We start from the raw sequence: 12,102 nt of genomic DNA on the forward strand, positions 1-12,102 counted from the left end.
TAATACAAACATTTTTGCCATTAATATAATTTATTTTTGTTCATCTGTGACAAAAGGACATATAGACTATATAAGCATTGTTATTATTGACATAATCTTGCGCTTGCGTTTTTGACATATACTGTACGTTACCTAATTGGTACACTGTAACTTTAAGGAGCATTAATACTGTGACAGTGACTATATTGTCGTCTGGCAATACATATGTGCTATTCCTTGTAAAGGTCTGTATTCTGACTTGTCATTTTTACTTATTTGTATATTGGCATACAGGGGATAATACATTTCTTTTTCTTACTGTATATAACTACACTCTTACTTGTATTGGAGAGATTGTTGTCTTTTTCATATATATGTATCCGTATACCTCAAAGGTTTTTGTCCCAAGTGGTGTATGCAGTCCACTGTGGAACACACCCAGGTGGAATATACGTACTCTTTTTGATATAGTGCTGAATGCTTTTGGCAATCTTGATTTTTGTGATCGATCACATTGTCCTTTATTAATGTGCACACGCAATGTCTGATTAATATTTGTAATTGATCATAACGCCCTGTATTAATGCGCATTGTGCTATGTCTAATTTATACTGTTAAGATTGTCAGTTTAAAAACATATGAATTTATATATTTATTTTTCTTTGCATCCTTATTTCAAGTGATCTATGCGTCCCACTGTGGAACGCACATATGTTGAATTGCGCATGCGACACTTTGTATAACATGGCGCCGCACGCTATAGAATGGGTGGATTGCACAAACCCTAGCCTCTCTTTGATATTTGAAGTCATTTCCGGTATTTGTAAACTTGGCGCATGTCCATTGGCACTACAGACACGCAGATTCGCCCATCTTGCCCCAGGATGCATGGACGGAGATCCTATGTCTCGGGATGTGTCACATCCAGTAGTGGATTACAATAGTTCCGTTTCGGGCAGTAACCCGGGGCCCTGAGCTCCTGAGGGGCCCATGGCCATCCAAACAGACGTATACTTTCAGTAGTGTATTGTCTCCTGGCTGCAGTTCTGCCATAATTTGCAAAAAAAATTACTGCATTTTTACCGCAATTTTACACAAAGCAGTGCAAAACTGAAGCGAGGAGACAATTCAGTAACATTAAAGAACTTACTGAAGGACCTTAACATGTAACAATGTCGTCACCACAGGTCCTGTACAGTCTGCACTATGGAGGAGGAATACTAAAGTTAAAGTAGGGTAGGGGGGCCCAGGCTTGGTGAACAGCCCGGGACCTATGGTAAAGTTAATCCGCCCCTGGTCACATCCCTTCACACATGCTATATATGAATTTGATTACTGAGCATATATATACATGACTTGAACCCTACACACATTACCCTTGAGAAAGTCCAAGCAGTGGACGGAACATATGGGGCTCTTTACACCCTGACCTGAGTACCCCTGACTTACTCTTAGTGGTGACTCTATAATGACTTATTAGCATTTTAAGCTGACAGCTGCATTTAAAATGCTCCTCTGGCGCTTCCCTGGTGTCAGGAGGGGGTTGGGATTGAAACCCCCGCAACGTGGTCGCAAAGGGGCGATCCCCGCATCTGGTCCCGGCCAGGGTCTGCGCCATAATGGCCCTGATCCCGGCTTGCCATTCTATTGTTATCGGCTGCAGCAACAATCGTAACAACTTGAGGAACATGTATAACAGGTCAGTTTTACCCTAGGGCAAACGTCGTAAATACAAATACTCCCCAAATTTTTTTAAATTTTATCACACTTTTAATAATTTTCTGGTTTTGCAGTGTAATGTATGCAAAAATAAAGTCTGCCATTGCAAAGTACAATTAGTGGCGCAAACAATTAGGGCTTGTGTGGGTCTGTAGGTGAAAAAATTTAAGCGCTATGGTGGTTTGAACAAAACAAAAACGCAAAAAAGATAAAAAATTAGTCTGGTCCTGAAGGGGTTAAACCTGATACCCTTCTAAATATGCAAAACATTTTACTCAAATGGGTTTATAGAAAAATAAAAAATTCGGTTTAAGATAACATTAGAATCTACGCAATGAAACAACATGCTTTCCAAACATACTTTCTTATGATGTCATAGAGGTATGACATCATACTTGGTTATATATGGATATATAGGGCTATATATATACCAGCCACTAGTTTCGTTCAGGTCATAGTCATCAGAGGGAGAATACATAGACAGCCAGAAGGACTGGCAAGAAGGAAGAAGATGACACAGGAGGGATAAATAAATCCCAAATATCACAATAGATCTGGGTTCTAGTTCCTTAGGTTCCATGAGATTTTTATATCAATGATAGATAAATATATAGTACATTGTTTTAAATTTGATATTTTTCAGTCCAGGAAAGCCTAAACTAACATGTCATATTTGCCCCCATATTTGCTAAGTATTACTAGGGCTATTGTTATATATGATGTACATATCAAATATGTGAATTCTAATAAATGTAAATAGTAACTAGTCACTTTGTAGACACAGGGCTGTATTTACCACTAGGCATGCGAGGTCCGGTGCCTAGGGCAGCACCTTGCAGGGGGGCAGCACCAGGGAGCAGGGGGAAGGAAACAATGTTTTTTTTCTTCTTTTTTTTAGTCACCCACCTAATTGTTCAGACTTGCCACTAAATCCGGTGTCTTTTCAAAGGGGGGCGTATGGTGCTATTGGTCAGATCTGGTATGGAAATGTTACCCAGTCACAGTCTATGTTTTAAAAGCCATAAAAGACACGATTCAGACAATGTTTCTACATGTAGAGAAATGCATGTAGCCGAAACCACGCTCCCCCCCACGCTGCCCAAGATGGGGCGTCTTCAGGTATAGTGCCTAGGGCAGCAGCAGCTGTAAATACGGCCTTGGGTAGACATTCACCTTTACTGGGCATATACTCTCTATTCTAGAGCACAAAGAGGGGTGGAGCTATGCTAATGAGCCCCTCTTACGAGGGCAGTTGTCACAGAAAAGCCAGTTCTATCCAGTTCAGCTCGAATAGGTTCAGTTAGAGTCAGTGTGTAAGAAGTAGTCTGTTAGAGAGTTACTGTATGACATCATAATTAAGGTTAGAACTTAGACTAGGTCAGTGTCATCAGAGGGAGCAAGCAAAGACCAACATCAGGAGATATGGAAAGGAAGAAGATGATACAGGAGATAGGTTAATCCTAAATATCTATCAGAATAGATCACAGTTCTAGGGTTGTATATTCTGTTACATTTTTATCTGATATATACATAATATATTCTTACATAATTATATTTTGATATATATAGATAGATAGATACATACAGGGGTGGATTACAGGTACCATGGGTCCGAAATTGTGGGCCCCCTTTAGCCCTATCCCTACCCTACTAACTATCCCCAGCTAACCACTCCCCCTCCACACCCACTGCTGAGGTAGGACGGTTGGGAGGTATGCAGCGTTATAATGGGGGCAATGAAGTCCAATCTGCTGGCAGTATGTCATAGAAGAGGAGGGGCTATGCAGTATGATATATACATATAAACATATGATATATACATATATATATATGCCGCACTATGCAGTTATAATACGTCATGGTAGTTATTTACGTCATGGAGGTTAGTTTCAGCAAGATGACGTATTATAACTGCGCGGCTTCAGATGCTCGCTGTTTACACAAACAGTGACCGGGAGCCGCTGATAGCTGACAGTCTAGTGTAACTGCCATTGGACCCCCAAAGGAGTTCCAGAATCGGCAATTGTCGGCATTGGTGGATCGGTAAAGGTAATTGGTGTGGTAAAAAATACATTGGATTACATTGGAATCTCTACAAAGAAAATGCAAATTTTAACTTTTCACTTACTTTGCAGTTATTCCTGTGAAATGCCCAAAGGGTTAAAAAACTGTGTGACTGTAGATTTGAATACTTGAAAGGGTGAAGATTTCAAAATGGGGTAAATTATGGGGGTTTCTAGTATACAGGCCTCCAAAATATACTCCAAAACTGAACTGGTGTCTAAAGAATATCTCAGTTTGAAATTTTCATAAAAAAATTGAAAATTGCTACTAAACATTAATTGCCTCTATCATCCTAAACAAGTAAAAGCATGTTCTCCAAATGCTGTTATTATAAAGTAGACATGTTCTAGATATGAATTAATAATTTATGTAGTATTACTATTTTCCTTATTGGCAGAGACTTTCAAATGTAGAGAAATGCAATTTTTTTCAATTTTTCACAACATTTTGGAGTTTTTTCACAAACAATTCTAAAGTTATAAACCCAAATTTACCACTACCATAAAGTAGAATATGTCACGAAAAAAACAATCTTGAAATTACAAGGATTGGTTAAAGCATTCCAAAGTTATTGATGCTTAAAGTGACACATGTCATATTTGCAAAATTTGTCCGTGTCATGAACGCCAAAACTGGCTGCGTCCCCTAAGGGATATATATATATTTTATTTATTCATTTATTTATTTTTAAAGTTACAGGATAACTCTCGCCATATACTCATGTAAACCTCTGTGCCCATTATGGGCTAACTGGAAATGTGGGCGATCCTGCTCAGTGACTGACAGCTGTAATTTACATACCAAATTTCTGAAACTGGTCAAGGACGTCAAGGAGACACATGGTACCTTTCATATACCTGGGTTTTTGCTATTTATTATCTGTCCAATATGTGAATTCTGATAAATGTAAATGGTAACAAGTCCCTTTGCAGGCATTCACAGTTCACTGGGCATAAAGGGGGAGATTCATCAAACAGATTAAGGGTAGCATGGGCCCTGGACTGTTCAGAAATTGTGGTCCCCTTGCTAGCCACTCCCCCTCTAGCCCCCTGCCCCCACCCTGCCAACCATGCCCCAGCTAAACACACCCCCTCCCCACCGCCCCCACCCTACTTATATAGATGAGGGCAGTAGTATTAGTAGTTGCAGGCAGCAGTATAGGAGATTAGGGTGGTAGTAGTTGTGGGTAGCAGTATAGTAGACAAGGGTAGTAGTAGTAAACATCAGTATAGTACATAAGGGGAGTAGTAGTAAGCAGGCAGCAGTATAGTAGATACTGCTAGGAAGTAGTAGCAGAAAGCATTATAGGAGATGAGGGGAGTAGTAGTAGGCATCATTATAGTATTTGAGGGAAATAGTGGTAGGCAGGCAGCAGTATAGTAGATGAGATGAGTAGTAGGCAGCATAATAGTAGATGTGGGGAGTCACATGTACCCACATGGCCCCTAGTGTACTGTGTATGCAGGATGTAGTCTTGCATATTACCACACGCCATGCTGTGGAATGTGGTCCTGCATATTACCCCACACACCATTCTGGGATATGTGGTTCTACAGCTTACCCCACACATCATACTTTGAGATGTGGTTCTACAGCTTACTGGATACACCATGGTGGGAGATATGGTTTTACAGCTTAGGACACTCATCATGCTGGGAGATGTAGTTCTACATTCTACCACACACATCATGCTAGGAGATTTAGTTCTACAGCTTAGTCTATGCTGGGGGATGTTGTTCTACTGTGCCACTGTCTACCCCTTGTATGCTGTGTCATTCTCTAATCTGTTGCAGAACTACAACTCCCATTGTGAACTTTTAATGAGGCATAATGGGACTTGTAGTTCTACAACCTGGAGAGCCGCAGGCAGCAAAACTACAACTCCCATCATTCTAGATGGCCACAGGATGCAAAACTACAACTTTCATTATGAACTGTCAGCTGGGCATGATGGGGGTAGTAGTTCTGCAACCTGGATTGCCACAGGATGCAAAACTACAACTCACCCCATGAACTGTTAGCAGGACATGGTGGGGGTTGTAGTTCTGGGGGGGGGGGTATTTTCACCTCTCCTGGTTTCTGCTCTGGCCTACTTCGGTCAGGTGTATCTGCTGTGTAATAGGGGCAGATGCTTTTCATTACATAGAAGTGCAGGGCCCTGATGCATTGCCAGCTCCTCTCTTCTCCTCCTACCTTCACACGCTGAGGGTCGGAGAAGGGTGGTTATGTAGTGCTGATATCCATCACTGCCATCACTTCTGAGGTCTGGGGGAGAGGGGGTTGGAGGTGTTGTTTCACTGCTGAAAAAAATAAATAAATAATATATATATATATATATATATATATATATTTATTTATTTATAGAAAAGTTACAGGATAACTTGTCATTTACTTATGTAAAGTTCTGCTTATTCTGAGCTAAATAGAAATGTGGGCGGTCCTGCTCAGTGATTGACAGCTCTCTCTTTAAAGAGTCACTGTCGTATTTTTTTTTTTTTTTGCAGAAATCAATAGTCCAGGCGATTTTAAGAAACTTTGTAATTGGGTTTATTAGCCAAATCTGCCATTATCTGCATGTAAAAAGCCTTTTCCCAGGTCCCCCCCTCCTTCCTCTTTTTCATCCACTCTGAAAAATCTGAAAATTGTGACTTGTTGCAGGAGACGTACCCTGTCTGCTCTAGGGAGAGGGGAGGGGGGAGGAGGAAGGAGGGAGTTAGCCGGCAGCAGAAAGCAGATAACAGAGGATTACAGGCACGGAGCTGGGTGACAGCTGTAATCCGAGCTCAGACAGGTCACTGGTGACTATCACAAGAGATATCCCGTGAGGGATTTGTAGATTAACTCTTTGTTGTCCTGTTTTGGTCTTTTCTTTAGCTCTCTCCATAGGAGAACAATGAAGACAGGGGGGAGAGCTTCAAACTGCTTTTTCATGATAAAAATGCATTTTTCGGATAATAAACCCAATTACAAAGTTTCTTAAAATCGCCTGGACTATTGATTTCTGCAAAAATAAATTTCACGACAGTGACACTTTAAGCACACTTATACTCAGAGGATGATATGTATAAATGATAAGTGACTCTGATGGGAGCTGTAGTTCTGCAACCAGGATGGCTACAGGTTGCAAAACTACAACTCCCATCATGTCCTGTCAGCAGGGCATGATTGGAGCTGTAGTTTTGCAACCAGGATGGCCATAGATTGAAAACCTACAACTCCCATCATATCCTGTCAGCAGGGCATGATGGGAGCTGTAGTTTTGAAACCAGGATGGCCACAGGTTGCAAAACTACAACTCCCATCATGTCCTTGGGGAACGGGCTGAGGACAAGGGGGAGGGTTGTCAGGCAGCGGGCTGAGGTCTGGGATGGGGGGAAATGGGAGAGATACAGCCAGGTGCTGAGGTCCGGGTGTGGGGGGAGGGGTGGTGGGGTAGCACAGTGCTGGATTCTGCGCTGCCAAGGTCCAGGGGTAGGAATGGGGTGTCTGGCAGCTGGGCACCACTGACATCTGTCATCTGACATCATTCTGTGGTCGGGGAGGGCAAAAGATGGTCGAAGGACCGCAGCGCTGTCTCTGTCAGGTACGGGGTAAGAGGGGTCGCTCCCTGCAGACACCTGCCCAGCCTTTCACTTGTCCCCAGCCCCGGTCTGTCATCTGAATTCCGGACGCTTTCCTGATGTTAATCAGTGAAACGTCCGGGGTTCTTTCGCTCCCATAGACTTCTATGGGAGCGCCTGTGCCGGGTTTCGGGAAGTAAATAGGACAGGATAGGAAAAATCCTGAAGGGTGTCCGTCACTAATGTACCCCTATGGGTCCAAAAATCCGCCCGGATTTTCCAGACGTGTGAAGGGGGCCTAACATGCTACCCGTAGACTGACAGGTTAATTTTAAACATATAAAATAGTAAAGAATTTTAAATAAATTGTAAATGTTAAAGGTTAAAGGGATTCCTTCAGCTGTAATTTACATATTACATTTCTGACACTGGTCAAGGACGCCAAGGAGACACATGGTACCTCTCATATAGCTGGGTTATTGTTACATATTATCTCTCCAATATGTGAATTCTAATAAATGTAACTAGTCACTTAGACCTTCACAGTTATTGAGCATATACTCTTTATTCTAGTGCACAAAGAGGGGTGGAGCTATGCAAATGAGCTCCTCTTATAACGGCATATGTCATAGGAAAGCCAGCTCAATCCGGTTCAATCCGGTTTAATCTGGTCAGGGTCAGTCTATCAGCCACTGATGCAGTTCAGGCCATTGTCATTAGAGGGCGCAAGCACAGGAAACAAAAGGAGAAGACGTCACAGGAGAGATAAGTAAATCCTAAATATCCATCAGAATAGATCACAGTTCAAGGGCTGTAGATTCTTTTTTACACGATTGCTATGTTGTTAAAGAGAACCTGTCTTGTTGTAAATGGAGTTCAATCTATAGTCAGCATGTTATACAGCAGGAGGAAGGGGCTATTCAGTAGAATATATAGATGTTTGTTTGTTTTTTTTAAGTTCTAGGATAACTTGTTAGTTACTTATGTAAACCGCTTGGATGGACATGGCTGTATCAGGGCCAGGGAGTTTATTAGGCCACGCAGCACCCTTATATATTGTGACATGGACCAGATTAACTTCAGTGGGGTTTACAGCAATATGGGGAGGAGGATTAACTACAGTGGGGTTAACTACATGAATACCTATGGGGGGAGGCTGGTGTATTCCCTATACTAATATATATATATATATATATATATATATATATATTGACAGTATATGTAATAGGGCTATGAAGAGGGAAGATTTATCTTTGAAACTGCCTCACTTGCCCCTAGCAACCAATCAGATTCCAATGAAAAGTGGAATCTGATTGGTTGCTAGGGGCAAGTGAGCCAGTTTCACTTTGCAACATGTTTGATAAATCTCCCCCTTCATAACCCTATTACACATACGGTCTACATACCTTTGGACCACCCTGTAAATAAATATATAGGCACAGAGGGGGCTATGTTACTATACTATATGGAGGCATATAGGGGGCTATACCATATGGTGGCACAGGGAAGGCTATATTATATGTGGGCAGAGACGAGGCTTGTTTACCCTATGGAGACACGGAACAGCCTGAATACTATTTGGAGGCATATATTGGGCATAACTGCTTATATGGGGGCACAGAGGGGACATTGTTAGTGTGTGGAGTGAGACACTGGGAGTTTGTATAGAGATAATGATGATTTTGGAGCAAGGAGCCTAAAATGTTTGTCTCACAGATCCTGTGGGGAGAAGTCATGGCCAAAGAAATCTTCATGATGGGCTGAGCCAGACAGAGAAGAAAAGGAACAGAGAACAACTTTGACTATGAAAAACATCACAGAGAAGCCGCCTCCTGTGAGTAACTGCAGTATAGCCAGTTGTAAGTCTGCAGAACCTGCATACAGCTGGATCTACCTCTATACGGTCACTGCTCAGGGAGAATATTACTCTTTATATAGTGAATATTATTCAGTGACAGGATAGTGGTATTTTCCAGTCACTGTATGGTAAGGGTAGTGGTTATGGTGTGACGGTAATATTTGTCCTGTATATACTGGTATTATTGGTAATATATGTATTATAAGGGTGACTTCACACATAACGTATCATAGTGAATTTCCCACTGCAATACTCGGTACTGTCATTTTTTGGCTTTACATTCTCAAAGCGGATTTTTCATTATGCTGCAAGAATGTAGCCCTTTTTCCACTCACCCCAGCAGCTGCTGGACTAATACATGTAAAAACACACACAAGGCGGTCAGCTCACCCTACTCCACAGCGTATATACATAAACCCTCGGTGAAGCACGGATGTATATGGGCACAATCCTATCCAAGATAGTTCAGGCAAAATGGTAGGAAAGTATCCAGCTCCAGAAAGTGCAGTAAAACAAGAGTTTATTCCAAAAAGTACAAAAACATGAAATAAAAATACATGGACGTCCATGAAAAAAACAACGCATTTAAGAGCATAAGCTCATTAGTCATGGCTAACTTGTGTTACTCTCCCACCTGAGTCTCCTTTTCCCAGTTCCCTACAACACTATCCTTCATATACAGTATGGGGAGGATATGGTTTGTGGGCTGCTGGAGTTTGCGTGCCAGGACTGATTTTAAGTCCCAGTCCAGCCCTGATCCCAGGATAACTTGTCATTTATTTATGTAAATCTCTGATCATTCTGCGCTAAATAATGTAGGTGGTCCTACATACCCATGCATACCCAGGCTCTGGCTATTGAAATTATCAGAGACTGTAAGTCCTTTGGAATTAGGGGGGATGAGAAGTTACTATTATATGTGGATTGCATCCTTATATTTGTTAACGACCCCCAGAGGGCAGTACCACACAGATTATTCAAAATACTTAAACTTATATAGCATTATCCCTGAGATATGTACATATGGCTCTAGAGAGATATATATATATTGCTGTGTATAGCATGGATCAGGAACATTTATCATAACTTTGTTGTTTACAGGTGACCGATGCCCAGTAAGATGATCAGCAAGATGGTCACCCCTGCCAGCTGCAAGAAAGGAATGGAAAGAAAGGTAATTAATATTTTCATTAATTACTGATAACACTTAGGCTAGATGTGAGTTCTAGACCTGCAGAGATGTCACAGTCTCTACTTGATGCATGATGATATTCGTCCTCTTGCTATGTATATCTTTTATAGGCATTTCTATTGTAACACTTCTCTAAGGTACAAAGAGGAGGGACATTTCTGCTCTCTACTCTTTTTTTCCTACTGGCAGGAATCTGCCTTTGTTTGTTTCGGATAGAATAGACATAGGTAACCAGAGAGTTAAGAAAAATAGACTGTGGACTGACTGACCGCAGCATTCATGCACTTTGCCATGGCCCTACACAACTTGGAGCCCTCTGGATTAGTTTTTGCCCACTGAAATAATCCACATGATGACTATGATGATATGTCAATATGACACCTCCATTCAAGGTTTGTATAGACTTAGCAATGCTACTGTTCAGCCAGTTCCTGATTCCATCTTGGAATCAAGTCTCCAGTGCTGACTGTTGTCTACGCAGCAATGCCCTTAGTAGACTTTCTATAAACTCCTAAGACCGGAATATCCCGGGCAGCTCATATTCTAAAGGAATATAAAGCGCAACCGCTAGTATAATTTCCAGACATGGAGCTGACACATTTCCCAAGTGCCAAAGAAAAATGATAGCAGGCCAATGGACCTCTATCTTGATGAATGAAAAAGGACTGGCCTTTACTGCATTTATTAGACAGAAGAGCGAGATGTGCCAAAAAGGACATCCTCCAAGTCCAATGAGGCAAAGGCCCACTTATTAGGTGCCACAGTTTCACCTAGATGAAAAAGCCAAACAAGGCAGTCAGGAATGTTGTCTTTGTCAAGCAAAGTTAAAGATAAAGAATTAACAAAAACCAAACCTTTATTATCGGTGTTGCGGCTTTTGCACCTTTTCTTAAAAGGTAAGCACAAAATAACTAAAACCACCAATACCGTAAATAACTCCAGCAGTTCAATATCTTTCAACATCCCTTCTTGAACCTAAGAGGAGTAGCATAGCTTGGCACATGACATAATGGCCACACCACCTAATGAAGCCATGACCCCTCACAACCCGCAGCCTTCTGGATTAGGTTTGGCTCACCAAGATTCAATTATGGACCATAGATTCCGATGCTGACTGATGCTCACGTACCAATACCTTCTCTGTAGTTTTGGTATCGAGGCCTAGGACCGACACCTGTGAAGCAGCCCCTATTGGAAAGGAAAGCAGCGTTTAATCCCAAGGATTAAGACCTCCAGCTGACCCCCATTCCTAAGGACCGAAGGAAACCAGAAGCGAGTTAATGGACCTCTATCTTAAGGCATGAAACAGGGCTCACCTCTGCTCCTACACACTCAGGAATTTTATTTTAAGTTAATTCTATTGATTGTAAACTCTACCGAGCAGAGCTCTCACTTCTCATGTTTGAGTTAAGGTTTAAAAGTGTTCCTATTTAAGGTCTTTTCTTTCTATCTATGAAGCCCCAGATTTGTAAAGTGCTGCGGGATATTTCATCACTATCTAAATCATATTGTTATTATTATTGACATTTTTTCTAGATTTTTATATTGTGTTTACATGTACAGGTTTTTAAAAAGTCAGGAAAAGATTTGAATAAAGGAGAAGTCTCAGTCTTTACTGTATATGTATCCTATATTTATGATCTGTCCCTGTCTTTGCATTCAATAATAACAATTAAAAACCTGACTGTGTGAACACAACCCTGCATGTCTAACCTAAAGCTTTATGTTCA

This window comes from Dendropsophus ebraccatus, chromosome 2 (assembly GCF_027789765.1).
Source record: "Dendropsophus ebraccatus isolate aDenEbr1 chromosome 2, aDenEbr1.pat, whole genome shotgun sequence".
Classification (NCBI taxonomy): Eukaryota; Metazoa; Chordata; class Amphibia; order Anura; family Hylidae; genus Dendropsophus; species Dendropsophus ebraccatus.